Source organism: Bos taurus, chromosome 2, assembly GCF_002263795.3.
Source record: "Bos taurus isolate L1 Dominette 01449 registration number 42190680 breed Hereford chromosome 2, ARS-UCD2.0, whole genome shotgun sequence".
NCBI classification, from domain to species: domain Eukaryota; kingdom Metazoa; phylum Chordata; class Mammalia; order Artiodactyla; family Bovidae; genus Bos; species Bos taurus.
Genome location: NC_037329.1, coordinates 104,295,861 through 104,313,232, shown reverse-complemented (window position 1 = coordinate 104,313,232; position 17,372 = coordinate 104,295,861). Strand labels below are relative to the sequence as shown.

Here is a 17,372-nt window from a genome sequence, read left to right as displayed (position 1 = left end):
GGTTGAGCAGGATATGTAAAATGGCCTATGTCCAGTATAAGGAGTGCTCTCCTATTTTAAAAATATTTTGGAAAAAGATGTATCAGCTGCCATGGAAATCTATTTTATGTCCACACCATCTGGTAATTCTACCTCTCTTCCAGCTTGAATTCCTTCCGCTATAATTTCCATCCTTCTTGTTCTGTGCCATCTTCAGGGTAGATTTAGATCAAAACCTCTTCCTTCACAGACACGCTGTGAGGCTTAATTAGGTTTTCCAGAAACCATCTGTAAAGTGCCATGGGATCTTCAAAACCAGATGCTTTGTAAAGATATGCTGCCATTAGAATCAGCCCTTCATTTTTTATGCTTATGGGGATGGGAGGAGGATGGATCAAGAGACAGGAAATGGAAGTCCACAAATAGTCCTGAGACTTTACTTTGACCATGGTTACTATTCTCTTCCCTCTCCAAATACTTTGCCCCTGCCATGCACAAGGAGGAAACATTAAAAACAACCATGATAGGTTTGTGTGTCTGTACCCTTCTCCAAGAAAGAGGTAGGGGAAGTTGGGAATGGGAGACCGGGAGTGGCAAAGCAGGTTGTATAACCTGAACCAAATCAGTGTCCTGAGGATTAGCAGCTGACTATGCTGAGTCCTTTCTTTTTTTAGCTCAGGTTAATGAGCTATGAATGATATATAACTGTCTGGGCAGTATGCAAACGTCAGAGCTGGGCTCCTCTGTCAACCTGCAAGATCCTCTTCTGGGGGCTGTCAGGGACAAACTCTGGGAAGCATAGTGCTTAGTGGGAAGGTAGAATGAAGGTTTGGGAAGCAGAACGTAGGCCAGGTGTAGGCAGGACTGGGTACACTGGAGGGCTCTCCTGTCCCATCCTGGCTTATGCACGTCCATCACTGGCCTTCAGGAAACCAGTTTCTGTGGCTGTTCTAGGGAGCAAGCCCTGGAATCCAGCAACAGGAGCTCCACAGGCCTTCTTTGTCTTTAAAAAAGTTTTCCTCAACTTCGAACTCCAATACTTTGGCCACCTCATGCGAAGAATTGACTCATTGGAGAAGACCCCGATGCTGGGAAAGATTGAAGGCAAGAGGAGAAGGGGACGACAGAGGATGAAATGGCTGGATGGCGTCACCGACTCAATGGACATGAGTTTGAGTAAGCTATGGGAGTTGGTGATGGACAGGGAGGCCGGGCGTGCTGCAATTCACTGGGTCGCAGAAGTCAGACATGACTGAGTGACTGAAGTGAACTGATAGATATGGCAGATAGGTAGACACACACACACACACACACACACACACACACACACACAATCTATCTATCTATCTAGATATATCTATCTCTACATCCAACTATCTCCAGCAAGCTGCTCCTGTTGTTCAGTCACTAAGCTGTGTCTGACTCTACATCCCCAAGGACTGCAGCACACCAGGCTTCCCTGTCCTTCACCATCTCCTGGACTTTGCTCAAACTCATGTCCACTGAATCACTGAGGCCCATCTAACCATCTTATTTAGCAAGCTAGCTATCAAAAAACTTCTGTAAGCCATTTGAGAGTAAGTTGCAGACCCATAAATATTTCTTTATGAACTTCCTAAGTACAAGCATATTCCCCTATGTAAGTACAATATAATTATCACACCAGAAATTAGAATTGATACAATGCTGAAAGCTAATAACCTCGATTGTCCCCTTAATTCTCTAAGCTGATTTTTTTTAATCCAGCTCCCCTAGCTTTGTCTATCATTCAGGATATTGACATTTTTGAAGAGTGAAGAGTCCAGGCCAGTTGTTTACTTGCAGACTATCCCTTAATTTGGATTTGTTTAATTACTTTCTCATGTTCGGATTCAAGTTCAATGCATAAACTGTTAGCAATGTGACCCTTAGCAAGTTGCTTAATGATGCACAACCTCAATTTACTGATAATATTACATGCCTCCTAGGGTCATTGTGAGAACGAAGAGAGAGAATATCTGGAGTTCTTAGCCTAGGAACTGACAAAAGTAAGCACCAAAAAATTGCTGGCTCTTTGATTAGAATCACTGACATCACCAGCCTGGGTCTGATAGAGTCTGTTCCCAAACAGATTTTCATTTCCTTGGGAAATTTCCAGAGCCCTTAATCCCATTCTCCTCACCTGCAAATGAGAAATAAGTCTTGCTCTGAGTATCTTGCTGAGCTATTGTGAGAATCAGATAAGAAACATGATTAATGGCACAGCAAACTCGTACGTGATATGAAAATACAAGAAAGCATCATTACTACTTTTTGTGTTTGCAAACTTTTAAATGACCCTCCCACAGAACAGGAAAATCCAAAGTGGGAAATAAATTAGCATCTAACAAAAACCTGATTTCTGTGTTTAACATTTTTATCAGCAGAACTTCATTTTCAAATGAAATTTGTGAAACCCCAATATATAAAGCAGACTAAAATAGAGCTGCTCTGAATGACGTTTGGGTAGAGATGGAGTACACAAAGGCTTTGGGTCACACTTCCAGAGACCTCAGGTTCTGAGGAGCCAGGCTGGAGCCCTGCAAATGGGCCCCAGATGCTGTGATGGTTACAGACTTTTCAGGGTTTGCCTCAATTTCCCCAGTGGGATCTGCTCACAAAGCCATGCCATCGTTTATCTTCTCCTTCTTATTTCTGGTGCATTTCTGCTGAAGAGTTGTAATATCTATAGACCCCAATGATGGTTCACTCAGGTCAGTATTAGTGATTATTAATTCTTATGAACATCCTTCCCTGGAAAGAGCACTAAGTGCCTTGCACTCAGAGACAGACAGATCACATAATGAGGCACCGGTGATGTCACCGAGAGAGCAGCTACTGTCAGGAGCCTCCCAGCCTAAGGGTCACCTACACCTGCATGTTTCACATCCTGAGCTGGAGGCTCAACATTCCTGTAGCCCCACCTTGTCTGCACACCGCCAAACCTCATGTGAAAAACTCTGATAATGGGCTCAGGCATTGCTTACACCAGAGCAGGGCCACGTGGTAGGACAGGAAACCGACACGAGCCTGGTCCCCACTTTGTGACAACCAGGTCACCTTTGTTGTTTTTGTTGTTCAGTCACTAAGTCGTGTTAAACTCTTTGCAACCCCATGTACTAGAGCATGCCAGGCCTCCCTGTCCTTCACTGTCTCCCAGAGTCTGCTCAAACTCATGTCCATTGAGTTGAAGATGCCATGCAACCATCTCGTCCTCTGTCGCTCCCTTCTCCTGCCCTCAATCTTCCCAGCATCAAGGTCTTTTCCAGTGAGTCGGCTCTTCGCATTAGGTGGCCAAAGTATTGGAGCTTCAGCTTCAGCATCAGTCCTGCCAATGTATATTCAGGACTGATTTCCTTTAGGATTGACCGGTTTGATCTCCTTGCTGTCCAAGGGACTCTCAAAAGTCTTCTCCAGCACCACCATTTGAAAGTGTAAATTCTCAGGTGCTCAACCTTCTTTGTGGTCCAGCTCTCACATCCATACATGACTCCTAGAAAAACCATAGCTTTGACTAGAAGACCTTTGTTGGCAAAATGATGTCTCTGCTTTTTAATATGCTGTTTAGGTTCGTCATAACTTTTCTTCTAATTTTGTGACTGCAGTCACTGTATGCAGTGATCTTGGAGCCCAAGAATAAAATCTGACACAGTTTCCACTTTTTTATCATCTATTTGCCATGAAGTGATGGCACTGGATGCCATGATCTTCACCATCAATGCTATTAGGCAGACAACGAAACCCCCACTAAGGTAACTTGCTTAAGGTCACCCAGCCTCGGAAGAGTGGGATTCAAATCAAGACTCTTTGGGCTTCAAAGACTATGTACTCTTATCCTAGGGGTTATAGACCAACCTATTTTCTTAGGACTTCTGGAAACACTGTGTAGCATCCATGGCTCACTGACACCGTCAACTCCTTTCACCCTTCCATCATATGTGAGACAAATTATTAATATTATCTAGTTCTTATTTGTGATCTACTATGTGCCAAGTGCTTTTCCAAATGCTTTCTGTGTATAACTCATGTAATACTCACCATGACCCAGGGAGTTAGGTACTATTCACTTTGCAGCTACAAACACTGAGGAACTGAGAGGTTCAGTTCCATGTACAGAAAAAAATATCATTACAGCTAGTGCTAGAAACTGAATGTTTGTTTCCCCAAAAAGTTCATGTTGAAATCCTAGCCCCACTGTGATGGTAATAGGAGGTGAGGCCTTTGGGAATTGAATTAGGGTGGAGCCTTCATGAATGAGATTAGTAACCCACTCCAGTACTCTTGCCTGGAAAATCCCATGGGCAGAGGAGCCTGGTAGGCTGCAGTCCATGGGGTCACGAAGAGTCAGACACTTACTGAGCGACTTCACTTTCACTTTTCACTTTCATGCATTGGAGAAGAAAATGGCAACCTACTCCAGTGTCCTTGCCTGGAGAATCCCAGGGACGGAGAAGCCTGGTGGGTTGCCGTCTATGGGGTTGCACAGAGTTGGACACGACTGAAGTGACTTAGCAGCAGCAGCAGCAGCAGCAGCAGCATGTGATTATTTTGCAAATGTTTGTCTCCCCTCTAGACCATAAATAGCAACCAGGGTCTATTTTATTTGCTGCAGCGTTCCCTAGGATCTTGTGTGGCACTTGCAGACATCAGTAAATATTTGAATGACTGGATGGATGAGTGAATCAGCAAATGAATACAGGGAAATGTGGTCTTCTTCCTACACCCTGCTCAACAAAGGGCTTCAACCTGTTTTTGGTAGAGCTATCTCAGGGGTCGCTGTGTACTGTGCGGATCTGGAAGTGTCCACTCTCCTGTCAATTCACACAGCTCCCCTTTTATTTGTTTCAAATATTGGCATACCTCCTAGGATACCTTAGAGGAAAATGTTCCGGCTACTTAAAGAATGTTTAAAAACCACTGTTTTAGACCTTACCCTTCCTGTCAGCTATCCATTACTCTCTCCCATCTTCTCTTCCCTTCTTCCTTCCTCACAGAAACTTCCACAGAACTAATGCCTGGCAAAGCTTTAAAAATAGAAGCCCCTCTCGCTCCCCCTTTCCCTCCATTTCCTTTCCTTCCCATCCCCCCATAATTTGTTGTTTAAAAAAAAAAAAAAGGAAACCGTCTGGATGTATTCCACTGAAAAGACACACTCTTCCTGACTAACTGAGACAGTTTGCTGATGGATCCGTCCAGCCTGATGGTCGAGCCCCCATGAGTCACTGTGAGCAGCAGCCAGCTCCTCTGCCCTGGGTGGACACACACACACGCACACACCCCAGAGCCACCTCATTCAGGTTTCCAGCTGGACCTCGCAGGCACACACTGAAGTGACACTTTGAGGATCTTCTAAGGCAGTGGTCCCCAACCTTTCTGGCACCAGGGGCCAGTTTCATGGAAGACAGTTTTTCCAGGGGCCAGGGTAGGGATGGTTTGGGGATGATTCAACTGCATTACCTTTACTGTGCACTTTATTTCTGTTGTTATTATGCCAGCTCCACCTCAGATCATCAGGTATAAGATCCTGGAGGCTGAGGAGCCCTGCAAGGTGCTGCCAATGGAAGGGTCCCTTGGGATGGCTGTGGGACCCATCTACTCAAGAGGAGAGCAAGAGAGTCACACTGCCTGGGGTGGGGTGAGGCCTGAAGTCAGATGGCAGTTTGGAGTGCTTTGTCAGCAGGGTGGGTATATGAGAGAGAGAAAACAAGAAATAAGCCAGAGCCTAAAAGGTGTCATGGGGTATTCGTTCAGCCAGTGGACACTGCAATTATGAATGAAGAGAGAGACAATGTGATACGGTAGGAAAAAAAAAAAAAAATAAAAGCTTTTGACATCCAAAAGTTGAGTGTTCAATTCCCAGGTGCATCACATAATCACTGCGTGACATTGGGTGCATGCCCTCATTACTCCTTGCCTCTGTTCACTCATCTATAAATGGGGATAATAATACTTACCTCTCAGCACTCTTGTAGGCTTAAAGGAAATCACATTTATTTGATGTCCACATGCACCAGGCAGTTAATAAAGTACTCTTGCTCTGATGTGGCAGGACGTCTTCACCCTGATGGCATTTTGAAACAGTCATTGTAAGAAAAAGTAGAGTGGCTAAAAAAACTGCTTTCCATAAAATTTATAATTTATTAAAACCTGGCAGAACACTCACAGCTTGTTAACAAAATTCAGATCTGCAAACTTTGATCCAGAAAAAAATTAAATTTGGAAGGATTATAAAGGCCACAGAATAAAATTTTCAACAACAAAAGCTATAATTAGTGAATTTTAATATGGACCCAAACCAGATCCATTAATCAAATGGTTAACACATATTTTACTTATAAAAACATTAATCCCCATGAAAAGTCTCAATAACATTAAATGAGAAATAGAAAAAAGTGGAAATAGTTTAACTGTTCTATATTTAAAAAGATTAATCAAAAATTAAATGGACTTCTCTTTGGAAAACACATTTTCAAAGAGTTTATCGATGCATATACATCTCTCATTAAAACTGTGCATTTATTATCATATATTAATGCATATATATGGAATTTAGAAAGATGGTACTAATGAATATATCTGCAGGGAAGCAATGGAGGCACAGACATAGAAAACAGGCTTGTGGACACAGTGGGGGGAAGGAGAGGGCAGGATGAATTGAGAGAGTAGCTTGGAAACATGTACATTACTGTATGGAAAACTAGATAGCCAGTGGAAATTTGCTTTATGATACAGGGAGCTCATATGTGATGCTCTGTGACAACCGAGAGGGGTGGGATGGGGTGGGAGGTGGGAGGGACGTTAAAGAGGGAGGGGATGTGCATGTATCTATGGTTGATTCATATTCATATATGGCAGAAACCAGCACAATACTGTAAAGCAATTATCCTCCAATTAAAAATAAATAATTTTTGAAAACTGTGCATTCATAAATGCAGAAGCAAAATGTCCTTGGGGTGCCAATGGTAAAATCAAAACCATCTTTACAATGTCTATAACAATAATGACAATCATGAAAAGTGTTTAGGTGAAAGAACAGTGGGATGTGGTTGAGCAGATGTGTTGGGATGAAAGGAGTATTTGGATACAGGGGGTGCCAGAATAAGATGGCATTGTCCCCCTGTCTCTTCATTCCCTAGGACTTACACTGTGCCATTCCTGGAGGGATTAAGGCAAAAGGAAAAGGGTTGAGAAAAGGGATGAGTATAGGGAGATGTTTGGCAGTGCCCAGCCCTTGATTCCTTCCACATGACTGCACCATGTAGGGCAACCCCCCAGCACAAGTTGCTCAGTTTTCATATGGGTCTATGATAATTCTGGGTTGAGAGGTGATAGGCCAAAGATTCATGGAATGAAGCTCTTTCTCATAGAATTTGATTCTATATGTGGATATTTGCTGGCTTGGCTGGGGCCATAAAGAGCCTATGCATCCATTCCTTTGTGAATCTTTTAGCAGCTCCTAATTTCCAATGCTTTCCTGCTGGCTCAGCTTGCAATACAGGAGACACAGGAGATGTGGGTTCTGTCTCTGGGTTGGGAAGATCCCCTGGAGAAGGAAATGGCAACCACTCCAGTATTCATGCCCGAAGAATCCCCTTGGACAGAGGAGCCTGGCAGCCTAGACAGAGGAGCCTCACAGGCTGGACAGAGGAACCTGGCAGGCTACAATCCATGGGTTCCCAAAGAGTCAGACACAACTGAGCGACTAAGCATGCAATCTCCCGGTCTGATTATTTCAGTCTACGTTCCCCTATTCTTCTCTGCTTCTCCTCCATTTTCCTTGCCTGTGGCATTTTTGCCTGAGGGAAAGAGTCAGGGCAAGAAAGGTGATGCTCATGGTGAATAAGGATAGGGTTTTACTGCAGAAGAGGGAGGTGGGACAGGTAATGGGGAATTGTTGCAGAGGTGAAGGAAAAGGCACCATGACCACATGAACATTGTTGCTGAATGGCAGAAACCAATGCAACATTGTAAAGCAATTATCCTCCAACTTAAAATTTAAAAATTAAAAAAGGTGATGGCTCATTCTGCCATCATATGATATCATAATCAAATGCAAAGTTGATTAAAAAATGCAATGGGCAGACACCATGGGTGAGATAGTAAGCTCCCAGTCATTGAGAGGCCGGTGCATGATTACAAGGGGCACATACAGCACTCTTGCTTGCTGAGTGGAATGGTTTCCATGGAGTCTACGAATGTTTTCCACACTGTCCTACTGTCTAAGACAGACTTGGCTGATGAGAATTTAAAAATCAAAGACATAAACAACAGAATAAAAACAAAAATAAACATTCACCTTGCACAATATACATTTCAGGAATAATTCATCTCTTTCGTCAGATGAAGGTTCAGAAAGAGGAGGGGAGGGGCTCTCCCAACTCCCCACTCCCCTACAAGACTGGGCTGAGGAAAGTCTAGTACCTTCATATAACAACCTTTCGCTCTGGGTGATTATGTTCTGAAAAGACATAATTTGGGCCAAGAAAACTTGTAAAAAACCAAGATAGAGATCAGAAAGCTGATTTATATTTACAGTGGAGGACACCCCTTTTCAATGCCTAGAGTGCTTATGTCCCCACATCAATGGGGCTTGTTCTAGGATCTTATATAGCTGAGAAGCCAGACAAAAGAAAGACAAGAAGCTTGCTGAATGACATGGGCCATGAAGAATTGAATCAGATGCTCTTTAAAAACAATTTGGGTCAAAGCGATAGAAATCTATCCTTCTCCACTCTAGGGAGCAGATCAATGCAGTGCCCTGAGGATTTCCATGGCTACACGTCTCTCCCTCTGTTGCGTTACAGATGCACAACCATCAGTGGCTGTCTCTGGATTCTCTGCTTCAGGATTCTGAGATGGCCATGGAGCTTCCAGTGATCAGGGTTGCCACTCCCAGTATACCTCTCCATCTGCCCAGGGAGTGCACTCACTTCAGTTACAAAGGGCTCCTCATGTTGAGTTGTTTTGTATGTACAGAACCCTTATAGAATCTTAAAAGGTCAGACACTGTCAGTGACTGGTAGAGATTATTTAATCCAATGCCTCCCCACCCCCAATTAAACGATGAGAAACAGACTTGCCCAGCAGCAAGAGGAGGGGCCAGGACCCAAAGCCAAGCTTTCATCCCAGAGCGTCTTATTCATCTCTTTCACCAATAGGGATGCACCCAATTTGGGCATTAGTACTCTCTGGGGCACTAGCTTGCCTGCTGTCTGTAACTGTACCCACAGATAAGTAGCCTAGCCATGCTTTTCAGTACCTTGGATACCAGAGAAAGAACATGCTCAGTATCCGGAGACCCTGCCAACATACGGCAGCTGTAAGAAAAGTGAGAAAAAGTGTCCCTGGAAGGGGTGAGCTGATTCGTGCAACCAGTCACTTCTTTAAGTGGCTGTCCTGCTGATTTCCCAAACCATCAGTGATCCAAGTTGGGAGAGATCAGGTACAGGAGTCCAGACACCCAGTTGTGATCTGGGGACCAGGTTTGGAGGTGGAAGCGACTATTTCCAAGAGCCTGTTCTGCCTTCTCAAATCAATGCCATCTTCCTCCAGTTCTTTTCCCCAAAAGTCGAGGACTTTCATATGCTCTTTAAGGAGATGAAGTTCTCACTATTTCAGAGCGGATGCTGTGTGTTAGTCTTCTCTTTTATTCTATTTTCATTCTTATGAAAGTAAAATGAAGTTACTCAGTCGTGTCCGTCTGACTCTGTGCGACCCCATGGACTGTAGCCCACCAGTCTCCTACGTCCATGGGATTTTTCAGGCAAGAATACTGGAGTGGGTTGCCATTTCCTTCTCCAGAGGATCTTCCCAACCCAGGGATCGAACCCAAGTCTCCTGCACTGTAGGCAGACTCTTTACCATCTGAGCCACCAGGGAACCCTATGTTCTGAGCTTAAATCATAAAAATGCCTTATTTCCCAATGAAGAGATAGGAGGCGTGAATAGAGGGGAGGGGAGTGAGAGTAGAAATTGAATTGTGTGTTTGTCAGTTGGAAACTGGAAGCCTGTCTTCATTTCCTAATAAATTATAGATTTCCATTTTCAACAGTTTCCTTCAATGCATCTCTCCTCCATAACTGAATCTGTGATAAACTTTCAATAAAAATTTGATAACAAAAATCAAAATACACAATAAAACTGTATAGCAGTTATAAGTGATGTTTATTCCTTTACATTTTAAAGTATTAATGCAGCATAGTTTCCCCAAAATTCTGCATTTCTATCAACTTCTTGTCTCACAAAATTGTTTTCTGAAAGCTCTGATTCTGCTTGTGTATTTTTTGCTTTTCTGCTTTGCTTTTCACCAACAAGTTTATTACACCACTAGGTCGACAGAGCGCAAGTGGGTCAATGACTAGCTCCACCTCCCTTTCACTAGAAATAATCAGGAAAACACTTTTATTGAATCTCTGAGCATTTAAATCTGATTATTCTTTCCAACAGGGAAAGTAGATAAGTACTACTATTGCCCTCATTTTAGTGATGAAGAAAGTAAGGTACAGGGAGGTTAAATAACTTACCCCAAAGTCGCCTAAACCATACCCTGCATCCGTGTGCATCTGTACTAATAAACTCACACTGTTCTGTTTTTCATAGTCACATCCACTGACCTCCACATGTCATCCCATAGGTGTGTTGTAGGAATTGCCATGAAAGAAAGAGCACACGCATCGCCACCAAAGCTGTCCTCCCAAACATTCTCATGATAATTTATTTAAGTGAAAAAATACTAACGTTACTCTGAAAGGGTGGTATAGGAATGCTGTGCCATTGCCGCAAACCACACGGATGACAAATGGACACACTCAGACTGGGGGTGGATAAACTTTTATTTGGGCTTCCTTAGTGGCTCAGATGGTAAAGAATCTGCCTGGAATGCAGGAGAACCAAATTCTATCCTTGGGTGGGGAAGAGCCCCTGGAGAAGGAAATGGCAACCCACTCCAGTATCTTGCCTGGAAAATTCCGTGGACAGAGGAGCCTGGTGGGTTACAGTCCATGGGGTCTCAAAGAGTCAGACAAAACTGAGAAACTAACACTTCCACTTCTAAGCTTATATTTGGAGTGCTCTCTGAGGTGGGCAGTACTGGTTTTCTTGGTGATACGCTAACAGTAAGTACGAAGTGCTTCTCTCATGAAAGTCAGGGGAAGTACAGAGATGAGGAGGTCTGTGGGCTTGGTGCTCCTGTGCTGACCACTCCAAGTACACTGTGTGAGAGTCCTTGATCCTGGCTGGAGTCCAGCCCTGGTGCTGGGACAGTGGTGTCACAGCCGGGATGGCCTCTGAGGGTGAGGTCTTTGCTGCCAATGCACCTCCTCAGGGCCTTTCCCTTGAAGCCTCTCTCACCTGCTTTGGGGGAGAGGATCAACTCTTTCATGCACCTCCTGCCACGATGCTTTCACAGCCAATTAAAATTCTATTCCGTCCCCAGCAAGGGAGCTGGCAGCCTTGGGTCTCCCCAGCAGGATGGACTGGCTGCAATTAATGTCTCTTCTGGAGCCCGATTAGCTAAGGGGAGGCCAGGATACTTATCCTACCCCCAAGGCCACCTTTAAATTAGGAAATGGAGGTTTCCCGTCCCATTGCCTCTATTCAGTCATCAGTTAATACAAACATGTTAACCCATTCTATTTCCCTCTTGGTAGTGGAGCTGGATCAGAGAGCCAGACATCATCTCTCAGCGGCACAGTCCCAGGAAGAAGAAGAAGGGGGAGACTCCTTGAGTCCCTTTGTATCCCAATTCCCAACCACTGGAATTAATTGAGAGCCTCCTCTCCTGGGCACAGGTTAGGAGTTAGCAAAATTCAACAAGAGCCACAGGTAGAATGTTTAGTGTCATCATGCTGAAGCTTTGAATGTGGAAGGTAATGCATATAAATAATATATTTAAGAAAAAAGAGAAAGTCCAAATGGTGGAAAGGAGAAGGAAATTAATACATAGTGGAAGTTAAGTATGTGCCAGACATTTTACATATAGCGTGGAATCCTTCAAAAACTCCATTTTTACAGGTGATGGTCCTTAGGGCTCAGAGAGGTTAAGAAAATTGTCCAAGGTCACAGAGCTAATGTGATAAATTGATTGTACTAATGGCCCTAGATCTTTATGCTTGCCTGTAGTCATTTTCTTTTGGTAGTGCCTGCTCACATTGACTCTGAAATAGGCACACGACTTGCTTTGACCAGTGGAACATTAGTAAATTTGATGTAAGCAGAGGTTTTAAAAGTGCTTGTGCATCAGGGCTTGCTTGTCCTCTCTTGTGGTGGGTACTATGCCCCCATCACGTGAGCAAGCCTGAGCAATCCTACTGAATGATAAGAAACATACAAGCAGAGGTGGACCATCCATCCTAGATCAGTCAGACTCCAGCCAACTCCAAGGTGCATGAGGGAGCCCAGCCAGGACCAGCCAAACCAAATCAGCAGAACGATTCAGCCAACTTATAGACTTGTGAAAAGTAATAAAAGGCTATATTTTAAGTCATTAATTTAATATATATGCAGGAGCATAGTTAGCAGCCTAATTAACTGATATAGTTAATAAATGGCACAGTCAGAAAGTTGTTTGATCTTAAAGCACGTGCAAGAAAAGATAGGAAAAGGCTGAAATTGTAGCAGGGAAAATGCAGGTTGGATTATGATACGTCTTTAGCGACAGAGTTGCCCAGTCACACAAGGGGGTTACTGGGACCAGTGCGGCATTCTTACATTTAGGAACCTCAAAGAGAAGTGGTGGGCAATGATCCAGGTGCAAAGTGTAAGTGTGGAGTCCTACAGCCCCGGGTACCTTAATCTTATAGTCTGCCATCTCAGAGACTGGGCTCTGCTGAGACTCTTGACCAGAGGACTCTGAGTCATCCATATCATCCACCAGTTTGCTGGAGAAGGAACACCCCACAATGCCCAGGCTAAGATTCTGCAGTCTTCAGCTAGCTACATGCCCCTGGTTCTCTTTCACAGCTGAGGCACTCTCCTAAGACTGCCTTGGTGGTGGCAGTGCTGTAAATTCCTGACTCAGCCCCCATTCTGAAGCCACCTCCTGTGCTTTCCCTCCAGTAGAAAGAAAGGTGGAGAGGAACAGATCATCTGCATTTCTGAGCTTTCCTTCTCAGGGTCATAGTCATGGCACTACTGATAATCGTTCATGAGAATGTGGAGAAAGGACAAGACCTTAAACACGGGCCAATAGCAGCAGGTACTGATGGAAATGGGCACCGTTTTGCTGAAGGCCAGTTTGGCCTCCAGGATGTATTAACAGCCTTAATAATGTCCACACCCTTTGAATGAGTGGTTCCATTCCAGACCTGTCTTCTAAGGAAATAATTATGGACATGAGCCATGAAATCAAGGATCACTGTGAGGAAATTTTCATGACATGGTGTAAATGAGAAAATACAGGTTAAAAACTGGCTCTAAATTATGTTCCTGATTTGGGGGAAATTACGTGTGCAAGTGTAGGAGGGGTATAGTTATGAAGAAATGTTTGAGTTATTATAAATCTCTACATATTTTTAAGATAGAGTCTTTGCTCCCCCAGTCTCCGGACAGGTAGATCCTTGGCTGTCTTGGATGTAGCAAGGGAACGTAACTCAAAAATCTAACCGATGGTGAAGGTCTAGAAAAACAAAAGGCTGAAATGATGCATGATATGAGAATAGGAGTCAAGAATAGATTTTTAAAAAATATGTATTTGTTTGTTCATTTATTTATTGGCTTTGAGGCATGTGGGATATTAGTTCCCTGCTGCTGCTGCTGCTTAAGTCACTTTAGTCGTGTCCGACTTTGTGCGACCCCATAGACGGCAGCCCACCAAACTCCACCGTTCCTGGGATTCTCCAGGCAAGAACACTGGAGTGGGTTGCCATTTCCTTCTCCAATGCAGGAAAGTGAAAAGGGAAAGTGAAGCTGCTCAGTAGTGTCCGACCTGACCAGGGGTCAAACCCGTGCTCTCTACAATAGAAGCATGGAGTCTTAACCACTGGACAACGAGGGAAGTCCCAATGTGTGTGTGTGTGTGCCCAATTGTGTTTGACTCTTTGCAACTCTGTGAATTGTAGTCTGCCAAGCTCTTTTGTCCATGGGATTTCCTAGGCAAGAATATTGGAGTGGGTTGTCATTTCATATACCAGAGGGTCTTCCTAACCCAGGGATTGAACCCACATCTCCTACATTGGCAGAAATAGATCTTTTTTCAGTGTGCATGGACCACTGCTGGAGGGAAGATGAATAAAGCTTTAAACAATCACGAAGTCTAAAGGGAGTGAGAACAGGGACTGAGTTGCCAAATCCCAGAAAACAATTGTTTGGAAACGTCTTGATTTCTTGCTTAACAACCTTGTCACCTGAAAGAGGTTACAGGCAAACAAAAGGAAGTAGTATTTTACAAAATTAATAATTAATTAAGTGAAATACAGGCTTAAACACTACAGCGAAGGCTGAGAATCTGGGTAGGGTTGAGGAAGCGAGTCCTAGTGTGGGTGTCCCTGGGGAGGTGTCAGAGAGCCAGGGCTTGACTGAGGCCACTGGATGGCCCCTAAAAGGGGACTGTGGGCTACAGTCACCATCTTCTGGAGGGAAGCACTGCTGGCCCATAAATATCCCCCAATCTTTAAGTGTAGAGGCTTAGGCTCTTCCGTGCATTGGTCTTCATTGTACACATCTGAAAGGGAAAACTGGAAACACAGGTAAGCCCGGGAGACTCTGGGGTCCCCCTTCCCAGCGTTGTCTCTAACAGGAGCACCCCATCTGTCAGCGACCCCTTGACAGACGTTCTGAGCAGAGGCTAGAGGATGAAGAGGTGGTCTTTGAAGACCAGTGCCTGCTTCCCAGCTCCAGAAGCAAAGAACACAGAATTCTTTCAAACAAAAAGTCAAATTGCCAAGATGACAGAAGCTACAACCACTTGGAGCCGCTTAGCAGAAGCTTGGAGTCAACAGACCGGCGTCTATTCGCACACCATAGTAATTCCAGCTCTCCTTAGCAGGCTTATTCCTGACGGGGATCTGCAGCCAACACTTCAGGAATAGCACGCTTCCTTGAGAGGTGTGAAAAGAACCGGGCTGAACTTTCAGCAGACTCTGGAGTGGGTATCACCCGGTGAGAGGCATCAATATCACAGAAATGTAGGGCAGACTCTTGGAAGCTCTGAACCCAGAGAGGAAGGGGCCCATCCTTTTATTTTCTTTCTCCTTTTGCAGTGTTGTCCCACCGCACCACCCTAGGAAAAGCCACTGCCCTCTCTGATGCTTCAGGTTTCTCAGTCTAAATGGAGTGGAATCTGAACATAGTTCATCATGAAGGAGAGATACAAGTCCTACACAGAGAAAGAATCGAACAGCGTGTCGATATTTACTGCAGCCTCTTTAAAAAGCAAGCAAAGGAAATCATAGGGCCAAAAATGTCCTTTCCCCCTTAAACTTCCCTTTCCCTGCTAAGCTCTCTATTACACATGGCCACTCTGCTCTCTTTTCTCTGCACTTTCAAGGGCATCGCAAAGCTCCCAGTTGGCTCCATGAACACAGAAATGCATGGCCTTACCTAAGACAGGAGTAGTAGCTGCAAACACTCATGGCTTAAGACCTTTTCTTGACCCCATATCAGGAGGTAGACACACGTGCGCATGAGGGAAGAAGACTCGGGGAGGGACAGAAACACTGAGACATGCGGGCGGATGGCGAGCTGGGACGTCTGTTCTGTCCTTCCCTCTCTGTAATAACAGGGCAGTGAGCAGCCCCGGGGACCCTGGCCTTCTTCACACTCTTATTACCTATACTCATTATCCAGGCTCCCAGGCAGTTTTAAGTGCTCACAGGCTTCAGACTGATGAGTTTCATTTACAAGGTGGTAAAGTGCAGCAAATACAGAGACCCCTCATCCACAGGGCAAGAGGGCAGAATTTTCTGCCTCACTCCTTTGGTTAGGGTGTGAAGAGACTTAGGAAGGATCGATGGGCACACGAGCGACAGCATAGAATGATCTATGAAGAGCTCTCGCTATGGGTCAGGCAGGGTTCCACGAACTCCTCACCGTGCACTATCTCATTTAATCCTCATGACACTCTGGGGAGCTGGAAGTATCTTTGGTCTCCCTTTACTTCTGAGCAGACTCGCCAGGGTCTCATGGATGATCAGTGGCAGACCAGTCAGCCTGGTCCACTGGCCCGAGCAGCCAGGCTCTACTACCTCATGCATGCCAAGTGCTTAGAACAGACCTGGCCCCTGGCGCATATTCGTGTTAGTAAGAGGGGCAGACACAGCAGCTGAAATAAAGCAGGACAATGTAGATGAAGGACTGTGGCTCAGAGCAGGTGGGTATCTTGCACAACGTCCATCACCTAGCAAGTGGCAGCGCCAGGATTTGAACCTAGCAGTCACAGCTTGCACACAGGGGTTGGCACATAGTAAGTGCTCAGTAAGTTTTAGCGATCGGTATTTATTTTCCTCCTTTATTTTCATCTAAAAGCCTCAGAGTGATGTAGGAGACAGAAGGTTTGCTAAAATCTAGTCCAGAGCTTCACAAATGAGTCTTAGCCAACCTTGCTTCAAGAGAGGGGGATGGGTCTGCATGAAATCAGAATCTCTGCAGTCAAAGCTTGGGAATCTGAACACATAAGTTTTCTAGGTGATTCTTCTGTGTATGAAATTTGGAGAACTACGGGATCAAGGCTTAGCTGAAACCCATGTCAGAGGGTGGCAGAGCTGGGAAGAGTGCCCAGAAAAGACCCTACATTTTTGCTTTGTTAGAGTCGGCCATACGCAAGATTCTAAGTGTCTGGGGCCATGATTCAGAGCATCTGTGAAGTACGACACATCATCACAGCTTGTTTACACTTGTAACCTCTGCTGTATCCCCTAAACACATCAAATCATGTATCAATTACTGCGGCTTCCCTGGTGGCTCAGACAATAAAGAATCTGCTTGCAATGCAGGAGATGAGGGTTCGAACCCTGGACTGGGAAGAGCCCCTGGAGAAGGAAATGGCAACTCACTCCATTACTCTTGCCTGGAGAATCCCATGGACAGAGGAGCCTGACGGGCTACAGTTCATGGGGTTGCAAAGAGTTGGACATGACTGAGCAACGAACACTTTTATTTTCATTCACTGTGACTGGAAAAGAATTTCTGTAGAATTTCACCACAACACCTTCAACTCCACGAGCATTTTGCACCACTGAGGCTGGGCATCCTTCTGCCTGTGCACAGGGACTGTGGAGGGCTGACCCCAGGAGGTCACTGAGTAATTGCCCTTCAACTTGCCATTGACTTGTGCCCTTGGCTTGGCCTGACTTGTGGGAAAGAAAGAGAACACGGTGACCTGGAATCTCTGAAATTTCAGCCTACTGGCCTGGAACCTTGGAAACGGGCCCAGCCCTCTG

At 44.8% G+C, this 17,372-nt stretch overlaps 1 protein-coding gene across 1 annotated transcript in view; it reads left to right on the top strand.

Moving 5' to 3' along the window:
• MARCHF4 (membrane associated ring-CH-type finger 4) overlaps nt 1-17,372 on the top strand; it is a 113,205-nt gene that overhangs the window by 59,202 nt on the left and 36,631 nt on the right. The gene's annotated exons all lie outside the window — the stretch shown is intronic.